The sequence below is a fragment of the Arachis stenosperma genome, chromosome 6, assembly GCF_014773155.1.
Source record: "Arachis stenosperma cultivar V10309 chromosome 6, arast.V10309.gnm1.PFL2, whole genome shotgun sequence".
In the NCBI taxonomy this organism is placed as follows: domain Eukaryota; kingdom Viridiplantae; phylum Streptophyta; class Magnoliopsida; order Fabales; family Fabaceae; genus Arachis; species Arachis stenosperma.
In genome coordinates, this window is record NC_080382.1 from 90,497,437 (window position 1) to 90,509,559 (window position 12,123).

At 39.4% G+C, this 12,123-nt stretch overlaps 1 non-coding gene across 1 annotated transcript; it reads right to left on the bottom strand.

Moving 5' to 3' along the window:
• Positions 1-5,418: 5,418 nt before the first annotated feature.
• LOC130937101 (small nucleolar RNA R71) lies at positions 5,419-5,526 on the bottom strand. The gene has a single exon (XR_009068335.1). It is a non-coding gene; the product is annotated as a small nucleolar RNA R71 (small nucleolar RNA).
• Positions 5,527-12,123: the final 6,597 nt, after the last annotated feature.

Sequence of the window (12,123 nt, forward strand, 5' to 3'; positions counted from 1 at the left end):
GCTCTCAGAATGGACCATCCTGGATATATTCTATGATGGTCTGTCTGAATTGTCTAAGATGTCATTGGGCCATTCTGCAGGTGGATCTATTCACCTAAAGAAAATGCCTGCAGATGCTCAGGAACTCATTAAAATGGTTGCAAAATAACCAGTTCATGTACACCTCTAAAAGGAATCCTGTGAGTAATAGAACGCCTCAGAGGAAGGTAGTTCTTGAAATTGATGCTCTGAATGCCATATTGGCTCAAAACAAAAATATTGACTCAGCAAGTCAACATGATTTCTCAGAGTCTGAATGGTTTGTAAAATGCATCCAACAGTACTAAAGAAGCATCTTCTGAAGAAGAAGCTTATGGTCCTGAGAACCCTGCAATGGCAGAGGTGAATTACATGGGTGAAGCCTATGGAAACACCTATAATCTCTCATGGAGAAATCATCCAAATTTCTCATGGAATGATCAACAAAATCCTCAACAAGGCTTTAATAATGGTGGAAGAAACATGTTTAGCAATAGCAAGCCTTTTCCATTATCCTCTCAGCAATAGACAGAGAATTCTGAACAGAACCCATCTAGCTTAGCAAACATAGTCTCTGATCTATCTAAGACCACTCTAAGTTTCATGAATGAAACAAGGTCCTCCATTAGAAATTTGGAGGCACAAGTGGGCCAGCTGAGTAAAAGAGTCACTGAAACTCCTCCTAGTACTCTCCCAAGCAATACAGAAGAAAATCCAAAAAGAGAGTGCAAGGCCATAACCTTACTTGGTGTGGCCGAACCTAGAGAGGAGGAGAAGGACGTGAATCCTAGTGAGGAAGACCTCATGGGACGTCCTCTGGACAAAAAGGAGTTCCCAATTAAGGAACCTAAGGAATCTGAGGCTCACCTAGAGACCATAGAGATTCTATTGAACCTACTTCTGCCATTCATGAGATCTGATGAATATTCTTCCTCTGAGGAGGATGAAGATATTACTGAAGAGCAAGTTGCTAAGTACCTTGGAGCAATCATGAAGCTGAATGCCAAGTTATTTGGTAATGGGACTTGGGGGGATGAACCCCCCTTGCTCACCAATGAATTGAATGACTTGGTTAGGCAGACAATACCTCAAAAGAAATAGGATCCTGGTAAATTCTTAATTCCCTGTACCATAGGCACCATGACCTTTGAGAAGACTCTGTGTGACCTGGGGTCAGGCATAAACTTAATGCCACTCTCTGTAATGGAGAAACTGAGAATCTTTGAGGTACAGGCTGCCAAATTCTCATTAGAGATGGCTAACAAATCCATGAAAAAAGGCTTATGGACAGGTAGAGGACGTGCTAGTAAAGGTCAAAGGCCTTTACATCCCTGCTGATTTCATAATCCTAGACACTGGAAAGGATGAGGATGAATCCATCATCCTTGACGGACCCTTCCTAGCCATAGCAAAGGCTGTGATTAATGTGGACAAAGGAGAGTTGATCCTTCAATTGAATGAGGACTACCTTGTGTTTAAAACTCAAGGATCTCCCTCTGTAACCATAGAGAGGAAGCAAGGACAGCTTCTCTCAATGCAGAGTCAAACAAAGCCCCCACAGTCAAACTCTAAGTTTGGTGTTGGGAGCCCACAACCAAACTCTAAGTTTGGTATTTGATGAGCGGATAATCTATACGCTTTTTGGCATTGTTTTTAGGTAGTTTTTAGTAGGATCTAGCTACTTTTAGGGATGTTTTTATTAGTTTTTATGCAAAATTCACATTTCTGGACTTTACTATGAGTTTATGTGTTTTTCTGTGAATTCATGTATTTTCTGGCTGAAATTGAGGGACCTGAGCAAAAATCTGATAGGAGGCTAAAATAGGACTACATATGCTGTTGGATTCTGACCTCCCTGCACTCGAAATAGATTTTCTGGAGCTACAGAACTCCAAAAGGGGGGGCTCTCAATTTCGTTGGAGAGTAGACATCCAGGGCTTTCCAGAAATATATAATAGTTCATACTTTATTCGAGTTTAGATGATCCAAACTGGCGTTCAACACCAGTTCCATGCTGCATTCTGGAGTAAAACGCCAGAAACATGTCACAAACCAGAGTTAAACGCCAAAAACACGTTACAACTTGGCGTTTAACTCCAAAAAAAGTCTCTACACGTGAAGGCTCAAGGCTCAACCCAAGCACACACCAAAGTGGGCCCCGAAAGTAGATTTCTGCACTTAAACTTATTTCTGTAAACCTTAGTAACTAGTTTAGTATAAATAGAACTTTTTACTATTGTGTTATCATCTTGGAATTAGTCTTTTGATTAATCTCTTGATCACGTTTGGGGGCTGGCCATTCGGCCATGCCTGGACCTTTATCACTTATGTATTTTCAACGGTGGAGTTTCTACACACCATAGACTAAGGTGTGGAGCTTTGCTATTCCTCAAGTATTAATGCAAAGTACTATTGTTCTTCTATTTAATTCATGCTTATTCTTATTCTAAGATATTCATTCGCACTTCCACCTGATGAATGTGATGATCCGTGACACTCATCACTATTCTCAGTTATGAACACGTGCCTGACAAACACTTCCGTTCTACCTGCGAAAGCTAGAGTGTATATCTCTTGGATTCTTGACCCACGATGCATGATTGCCTCGCCTGACAACCGAGCCTTCCATTCCGTGAGATCAGAGTCTTCGTGGTATAAGCTAGAATTATTGGCGGCCATTCCTAAGATCCAGAAAGTCTAAACCTTGTCTGTGGTATTCCGAGTAGGATCTGAGATGGGATGACTGTGACGAGCTTCAAACTCGCGAGTGTTGGACGTAGTGACAGACGCAAAAGAATCACCGGATTCTATTCTAACATGATCGAGAACCGACAGATGATTAGCCGTGCGGTGACACCGCACTTGGACCATTTTCACTGAGAGGACAGACGGTAGCCATTGACAACGATGATCCCCCAACATACAGCTTGCCATGGAAAGGAGTAAGAATGATTGGATGAAAGCAATAGGAAAGCAGAGATTCAGAAGGAACACAGTATCTTTATGCGCTTATCTGAAATTCTCACCAACGAATTACACAAGTATCTCTATCTCTATTTTATGCTTTATTTATCTTTATATTCGAAAACCATTATAGCCATTATAATCTGCCTGACTGAGATTTACAAGATGACCAGAGCTTGCATCATACCAACAATCTCCGTGGGATCGACCCTTACTCACGTAAGGTTTATTACTTGGACGACCCAGTGCACTTGCTGGTTAGTTGTGCGAAGTTATGAAGACTGTGTGTGAACCATAGTATTGTGCACCATGTTTTTGGAGCCATTGCTAGGAATTTTTTGAGTTGTGAAAAGTATGCGTCACAATTTTGCCTATCAACTTTTTGGCGCCATTGCCGGGGAGTGTTTGAGTTTGGACAACTGACGGTTCATCTTGTTGCTTTGATTAGGTAATTTTCTTTTCAAAATGTTTTCAAAAATCTTTCAAAATTTATTTGTTTTCGTTTTTTCCAAAAAGAAATTTTCGAAAAATCCAAAAAAATATATATTTTTGTGTTTCTTGTTTGAGTCTAGTGTCAATTTTTAAGTTTGGTGTCAATTGCATGTTTTTTAAAATTTGTGCATTTTTCGAAAAATTCATGCATGGTGTTCTTCATGATCTTCAAGTTGTTCTTGATAAGTCTCCTTGTTTGATCTTTAAATTTTCTTGTTTTGTGTCTTTTCTTGTTTTTCCTATGCATTTTTGCATTCATAGTGTCTAAACATGAAAAATCTCTAAGTTTGGTGTCTTGCATGTTTTCCTCTCTTGAAAAATTTTCAAAAATAAGTTTTGATGTTCATCTTGATCTTCAAAGTGTTCTTGGTGTTCATCTTGACATTCATAGTGTTCTTGCATGCATCATGTGTTTTGATTCATAATTTTCATGTTGAGAGTCATTTTTGTGTTTTTCTCTCTCATCATTAAAAATTCAAAAAAAGTCAGAAAAATATATTTCCTTGTTTTACTCATAATTTTCGAAATCTTTGGGTTGACTTAGTCAAAAATTTTTAAAATAAGTTATTTCTTGTTAGTCAAGTCAAGATTTCTTTTTTAAAAATCATATCTTTTCAAAATCTTTTTCAAAAATCAAATCTTTTTCATTTTCCTTTTGTTATTTTCAAAAAAAATTTAAATTTGATTTTCAAAATCTTTTTCTTATCTTTATTTCATGATTTCCAAAAACTTTACTAACAATTAATGTAATTGATTCAAAAATTTGAAGTTTGTTACTTTCTTGTTAAGAAAGGTTCAATCTTTAAATTCTAGAATCATATCTTTTAGTTTCTTGATTAGTCAAGTAATCAATTTTAATTTTAAAAATCAAATCTTTCTAAATATCTTTTTCAAATCTTTTTCAAAAATAAATTTCAATCATATCTTTTTAAATTATATCTTTTTCAAAATCAATTTCAAAATCTTTTCTAACTTCTTATCTTTTCAAAATTGATTTTCAAATATTTTTCAACTAACTAATTAACTTTTTGTTTATTTCTTATCTTTTTCAAAACCACCTAACCACTTTTCTCTTTCTAATTTTCGAAAATCACCATCCTCTTTTTCAAAATTCTTTTAATTAACTAATTGTTTCAAATTTTAATTTTAATTTTATTTCTTCTCTTAATTTTCGAAAATCACTAATCATTTTTCAAAAATAATTTTTGAAAACTCCTCTCTCTCATCTTCTTCTATTTATTTATTTATCTATTAACACTTCTCTTCATCTAAAAGTTTGAACCCTCTCTTCTCCTCTGTGTTCGAATTTTTTCTCCTCCTTCTTCTATTCTTTTCTTCTTCTACTCACACAAAGGAATCTCTATACTGTGACATAGAGGATTCCTCTTCCTTTTCAGTTCTCTTCTTTTTCATATGAGCAGGAGCAAGGACAAGGACATTCTTGTTGAAGCAGATCCTGAACCTGAAAGGACTCTGAAGAAGAAGCTAAGAGAAGCTAAAGCACAACAATCCAGAGAAAACCTTACAGAGAATCTCGAAAAAGAAGGAGACATGGCCGAACCCAACAATAATGCAAGGAGGATGCTTGGTGATTATACTACACCTACTTCCAATTTTTATGGAAGAAGCATCTCAATCCCTGCCATTGGAGCAAACAACTTTGAGCTGAAGCCTCAACTAGTTGCTCTAATGCAACAGAACTGCAAGTTTCATGGACTTCCATCAGAAGATCCCTATCAGTTTTTAACTGAGTTCTTGCAGATCTGTGATACTGTTAAGACTAATGGAGTAGATCTTGAAGTCTATAGGCTCATGCTTTTCCCTTTTGCTGTAAGAGACAGAGCTAGAACATGGTTGGACTCACAACCTAAAGATAGCCTGGACTCTTGGGATAAGCTGGTCACGGCCTTCTTGGCCAAGTTCTTTTCTCCTCAAAAACTGAGCAAGCTTAGAGTAGATGTTTAGACCTTCAGGCAAAAAGATGGTGAATCCCTCTATGAAGCTTGGGAAAGATACAAGCAGTTGACCAAAAAGTGTCCTTCTGACATGCTTTCAGAGTGGACCATTTTGGATATATTCTATGATAGTCTATCTGATTTTTCTAAGATGTCACTGGACCATTCTGCAGGTGGATCCATTCACCTAAAGAAAATGCCTGCAGAAGCTCAAGAACTCATTGATATGGTTGCAAATAACCAATTCATGTACACCTCTGAGAGGAATCCTGTGAGTAATGGGACGCCTCAGAAGAAGAGAGTTCTTGAAATTGATGCTCTAAATGCCATACTGGCCCAGAACAAAATATTGACCCAACAAGTTAATATGATATCTCAGTGTCTGAATGGATTTTAAAATGCATCCAATAGTACTAAAGAAGCATCTTCTGAAGAAGAAGCTTATGATCCTGAGAACCCTGCAATGGTAGAGGTGAATTAGATGGGTGAAGCCTATGGAAACACCTATAATCCCTTATGGAGAAATCATACAAATTTCTCATGGAAAGATCAACAAAAACCTCAACAAGGCTTTAATAATGGTGCAAGAAACAAGTTTAGCAATAGCAAGCCTTTTCCATCATCTTCTCAGCAACAGACAGAGAATTCTGAGCAGAGTCCCTCTAGCTTAGCAAACATAGTCTCTGATCTATCTAAGGCCACTTTAAGTTTCATGAAAGAAATAAGGTCCTCCATTAGAAACTTAGAGGCACAAGTGGGTCAGCTGAGTAAGAAAATCACTGAAACTCCTCCTAGTACTCTCCCAAGCAATACAGAAGAGAATCCAAAAAGAGAGTGCAAGGCCATTGATATTATCAAAATGGGCGAATCCAAAGAGGAAGGGGAGGATGTGAATCCCAATAAGGAAGACCTCATGGGACGTCCCCCAGACAGAAAGGAGTTCCCTATTGAGGACATAAAAGAATCTGAGGCTCATATAGAGACCATAGAGATTCCATTAAACTTCCTTCTGTCATTAATGAGCTCTGAGAACTATTCTTCCTCTGAAGAGGATGAAGATGTAACTGAAGAGCAAGTTGCTCAATATCTAGGAGCCATCATGAAGCTGAATGCCAAGTTGTTTGGTAATGAGACTTGCGAAGATGAACCTCCCTTGCTCATCAGTGAACTAAATACATGGGTTCAGCAAACTTTACCTCAAAAGAAACAAGATCCTGGTAAATTCGTAATACCCTGTACCATAGGCACCATGACCTTTGAGAAGGCTTTGTGTGACCTGGGGTCAAGTATAAATCTTATGCCACTCTCTGTAATGGAGAAAATGGGGATCTTTGAGGTACAAGCTGCAAGAATCTCATTGGAGATAGTAGACAAGTCAATAAAACAAGGTTATGGATTGGTAGAGGACGTGTTAGTGAAGGTTAAAGGCCTTTACATCCATGCTGATTTCATAATGCTAGACACTGGGAAGGATGAGGATGAATGCATCATCCTTGGAAGACCCTTCCTAGCCACAGCAAGAGCTGTGATTGATGTTGACAAAGGAGAGTTAGTCCTTCAATTCAATGGGGACTTCCTTGTGTTTAAAGCTCAAGAATCTTCCTTTACAACCATGGAGAGGAAGCATGAAAAGCTTCTCTCAATACAGAGTCAAACAAAGCCCCCACAATCAAACTCTAAGTTTGGTGTTGGGAGGCCACAACCAAACTAAGTTTGGTGTTGAACCCCCACATTCAAACTCTAAGTTTGGTGTTGGGAGGTCCCAACAATGCTCTGAACATCTGTGAAGCTCCATGAGAGCTCGCTGTCAAGCTATTGACATTAAAAAAGTACTTATTGGGAGGCAACGCAATTGTTATTTATCTATATTTCTATTGTTCTTTTATGTTTTATTAGGTTTATGATCATGTGGAGTCACAAAATAATTACAAAAATTAAAAATAGAATAAAAAATAGCAGAAGAAAAAGCACACCCGGGAGGAAGAGCTGTCTGGCGTTTAAACGCCAAAAATAAGCATCTGTCTGGCGTTTAACGCCAGAAACAAGCACCAAGCTGGCATTTAACGCCAGAAATAAGCATCAGGTTGGCGTTAAACGCCAGAAACAGGCTACATTTGGGCGTTTAACACCAGAAACAAGCTGCAGTCTGGCATTAAATGCTAGGATTGCATACAGAGGGTGTTTTACACGCCTAAAAGGTGCAGGGACAAGGAATCCTTGACACCTCAAGATCTATGGACCCCACAGGATCACCTCAGGATCTGTGGACCCCACAGGATCCCCACCTACCCCACTTCTATCTTCTTCACACAATCCAATAACACTATACCCTTCACCAATCACCTCAATCTCTCTTCCCCATTACCCCTTCACCAATCACATCCATCCACTCTTCCCCATAAACCCTACCTACCTTCAAATTCAAAATCTCTTTCCCACCCAAACTCACCCTAAATGACCGAACCCAAACCCCTATCCCTCCACTATATAAACCCCTCCATCCTTCTTCATTCTCACACAACACTACCCTCTCTTCTCCTCCTTGGCCGAAACCCACACCTCTTTCCCTCTCCTCCATATCTTCTTCTTCTTCTATTCTTTCTTCTTTTGCTCAAGGGCAAGCAATATTCTAAGTTTAGTATGGTAAAAGCATAGCATTTTTGTTTTTCCATAACCATTGATGGCACCTAAGGCCAGAGAAACCTGAAGAAAAAGGAAAGGCAAGGCAATTGCTTCCACCTCTGAGTCATGGAAGATAGAGAGATTCATCTCAAAAGCCCATCAAGACCACTTCTATGAAGTTGTGGCCAAGAAAAGGGTGATTCATGAGGTCCCTTTTAAGCTCAAAAAGGGCGAATATCTGGAGATCCAACAAGAGATTAGAAGAAGAGGATGGGAAGTTCTCTCCAATCCAATTTAACAAGTTGGAATCTTAACGGTTCAAGAGTTCTATGCAAATGCATGGATCACTAAGAACCATGATCAAAGCATGAACCCAAACCCAAGGAATTGGCTTACAATGGTTCGGGGGAAATGCTTAGATTTCAGTCCAGAGAACGTAAGGTTGGCGTTCAACTTGCATATGATGCAAGAAGATGCATGCCCCTACACTAGAAGGGTTAACTTTGATCAAAGATTGGACCAAGTCCTCATGGACATATGTGTGGAAGGAGCTCAATAGAAAAGAGACTTAAAAGGCAAGCCGATTCAATTGAGAAGACTGGACCTTAAGCCTGTGGCTAGAGGATGGTTGGAGTTCATCCAACTCTCCATTATCCCCACTAGCAACCGATCTAAAGAAACTATGGATCGGGCCATCATGATCCATAGCATCATGATTGGAGAGGAAGTAGAAGTTCATGAAGTTATCTCTCTTGAATTCTACAAAGTAGCCGAAAAGCCCTCTACCTTGGCAAGGCTAGCTTTTCCTCATCTCATTTGCCATCTATGCAACTTAGCTGGAGTTGTCATAGAAGGAGACATCCTCATTGAAGAGGACAAGCTCATCACTAAGAAGAGGAAGGAGCAAACAAGAGAGCCCATTCATAGTTCTCAAGAGACAGATGAGGAAGCTCATCATCAAGAAATCCCTGAGATGCCTCAAGGGATGCATTTTCCTCCAAACAACTATTGGGAACAACTCAACACTTCTCTAGAAGGATTGAGTCATAACATGAACAAATTAAGGGTGGAACACCAAGAGCACTCCATCATTCTCAATAAGATTGGAGAAGATCAAAGAGCTTTGAGGGAGGAGCAACAAAGGCAAGGAAGAGAAATAGAGGAGCTCAAAGACACCATTGGTCCTTCAAGAAGAAGGTGCCACCCTCACTAAGTTCGACTCATTCCTTAACTTCCTTGTTCTTATCTCTCTATTTTTCAGTTTTATGCTATATGTTTGTCTATGTTTTGAGTCTATATGTTTTGCACTCGAAAAAGATTTTCTGGAGCTACAGAACTCCGAATGACGCACTCTTAATTGCGTTGGAAAGTAGACATCCAGGGATTTCTAGCAATATATAATAGTCCATACTTTATTCGAGTTTAGACGACGCAAACTGGCATTCAACGCCAGTTCCATGCTGCATTCTGGAGTAAAACGCCAGAAACATGTCACAAACCAGAGTTAAACGCCAAAAACACGTTACAACTTGGCGTTTAACTCCAAAAGAAGTCTTTACACGTGAAAGCTCAAGGCTCAGCCCAAGCACACACCAAAGTGGGCCCCGAAAGTGGATTTCTGCACTTAAACTTATTTCTGTAAACCTTAGTAACTAGTTTAGTATAAATAGAACTTTTTACTATTATGTTATCATCTTGGAATTAGTCTTTTGATTAATCTCTTGATCACGTTTGGGAGCTGGCCATTCGGCCATGCCTGAACCTTTATAACTTATGTATTTTCAACGGTGGAGTTTCTACACACCATAGACTAAGGTGTGGAGCTCTACTGTTCCTCAAGTATTAATGCAAAGTACTATTGTTCTTCTATTCAATTCATGCTTATTCTTATTCTAAGATATTCATTCGCACTTCCACCTGATGAATGTGATGATCCGTGACACTCATCACTATTCTCACTTATGAACGCGTGTCTGACAAACACTTCCGTTCTACCTGCGAAAGCTATAGTGTATATCTCTTGGATTCCTGACCTACGATGCATGGTTGCCTCGCATGACAACCGAGCCTTCCATTCTGTGAGATCAGAGTCTTCGTGGTATAAGCTAGAATTATTGGCGGCCATTCCTAAGATCCGGAAAGTCTAAACCTTGTCTGTGGTATTCCGAGTAGGATCTGAGATGGGATGACTGTAACAAGCTTCAAACTCGCGAGTGTTGGGCATAGTGACAGACACAAAAGAATCACCGGATTTTATTCCAACATGATCGAGAACCGACAGATGATTAACCGTGCGGTGACAGCGCACCTGGACCATTTTCACTGAGAGGACGGATGGTAGCCATTGACAACGGTGATCCCCCAACACACAGTATCTTCATGCGCTTATCTAAAATTCCCACCAATAAATTACATAAGTATCTCTATCTCTATTTTATGCTTTATTTATCTTTATATTTGAAAACCATTATAACCATTATAATTCGCCTGACTGAGATTTACAAGATGACCATAGCTTGCTTCATACCAAAAATCTCCGTGGGATCGACCCTTACTCACGTAAGGTTTATTACTTGGACGACCCAGTGCACTTGCTGGTTAGTTATGCGAAGTTGTGAAGAATATGTGTGAACCATAGTATTGTGCACCAAGTTTATGGAGCCATTGCTAGGAATTGTTCGAGTTGTGAAAAGTATGAGTCACAATTTTGCCTATCAGTGTTGAACCCCCACATTCAAACTCTAAGTTTGGTGTTGGGAGGTCCCAATAATGCTCTGAACATCTGTGAAGCTCCATGAGAGCTCACTGTCAAGCTATTGACATTAAAGAAGCACTTATTGGGAGGCAATCCAATTTTATTTATCTATGTTATTTCCTTTTTTAGGTTGATGATCATGTGGAGTCACAAAAATAACTGCAAAAATTAAAGAAAAATAAAAAACAGCATTAAAAATAGCACACCCTGGAGGAGAAACTTACTGGCATTTAAACGCCAGTAAGGGTAGCAAAATGGGCATTTAACGCCCAGTCTGGCACCATTCTGGGCGTCAAACGCCAGAAAGAAGCACCAGACTGGCGTTAAACCCCAGAAACAGGCTACAATCTGGCGTTAAACGCCAGAAACAGGTTGCAGCCTGGCGTTTAACACCAGGAAAGGAATAAAAGCTGGCGTTTAACACCAGAAACAAGTAGCAGTCTGGCGTTAAATGCCAGGATTGCACAATAAGGGTGTTTTGCACGCCTAAAAAGGAGCAGATATGAGAAATCCTTGACCCCTCAGGATCTATGGACCCCACAGGATCCCCACTTACCCCACCTTTCACTCTCTCCCTCCATCTCCTCCATTCTTTTCTTCTAGCCCTTCTTTCCTTCTTCTTTTTGCTCGAGGACGAGCAAACATTTTCAGTTTGGTGTGGTAAAAGTATTTCTTTTTGTTTTTCCATAACCATTTATGGCACCTAAGGCCGGAGAAACCTCTAGAAAGAGGAAAGGGGAAGGCAAAAGCTTCCACCTTCGAGTCATGGGAGATGGAGAGTTTATAGTGAAGTTTATGAATATTAAAATTGTTGGCTCTTGAAAGAATGATGAACAAAGAGAAATGTTATTGATAATCTGAAAAATCATGAAATTGATTCTTGAAGCAAGAAAAAGTAGTGAAAAAAAAGTGGCGAAAAAAAAAAGCAAGCAAAAAAAGCCAATAGCCCTTTAAACCAAAAGGCAAGGGTAAAAAGGATCCAAGGCTTTGAGCATTAATGGATAGGAGGGCCCAAGAAAATAAAATCCAGGCCTAAGCAGCTAAATCAAGCTGTCCCTAACCATGTGCTTGTGTCATGAAGGTCCAAGTGAAAAGCTTGAGACTGAGAGGTTAAAGTCGTGATCCAAAACAAAAAAAAAGAGTGTGCTTAAGAACTCTGGACATCTCTAACTGGGGACTTTAGCAAAGCTGAGTCACAATCTAAAAAGGTTCACCCAATTATATGTCTGTGGCATTTATGTATCCGGTGGTAATATTGGAAAACAAAGTGCTTAGGGCCACGGCCAATACTCATAAAGTAGCTGTGTTCAAGAATCA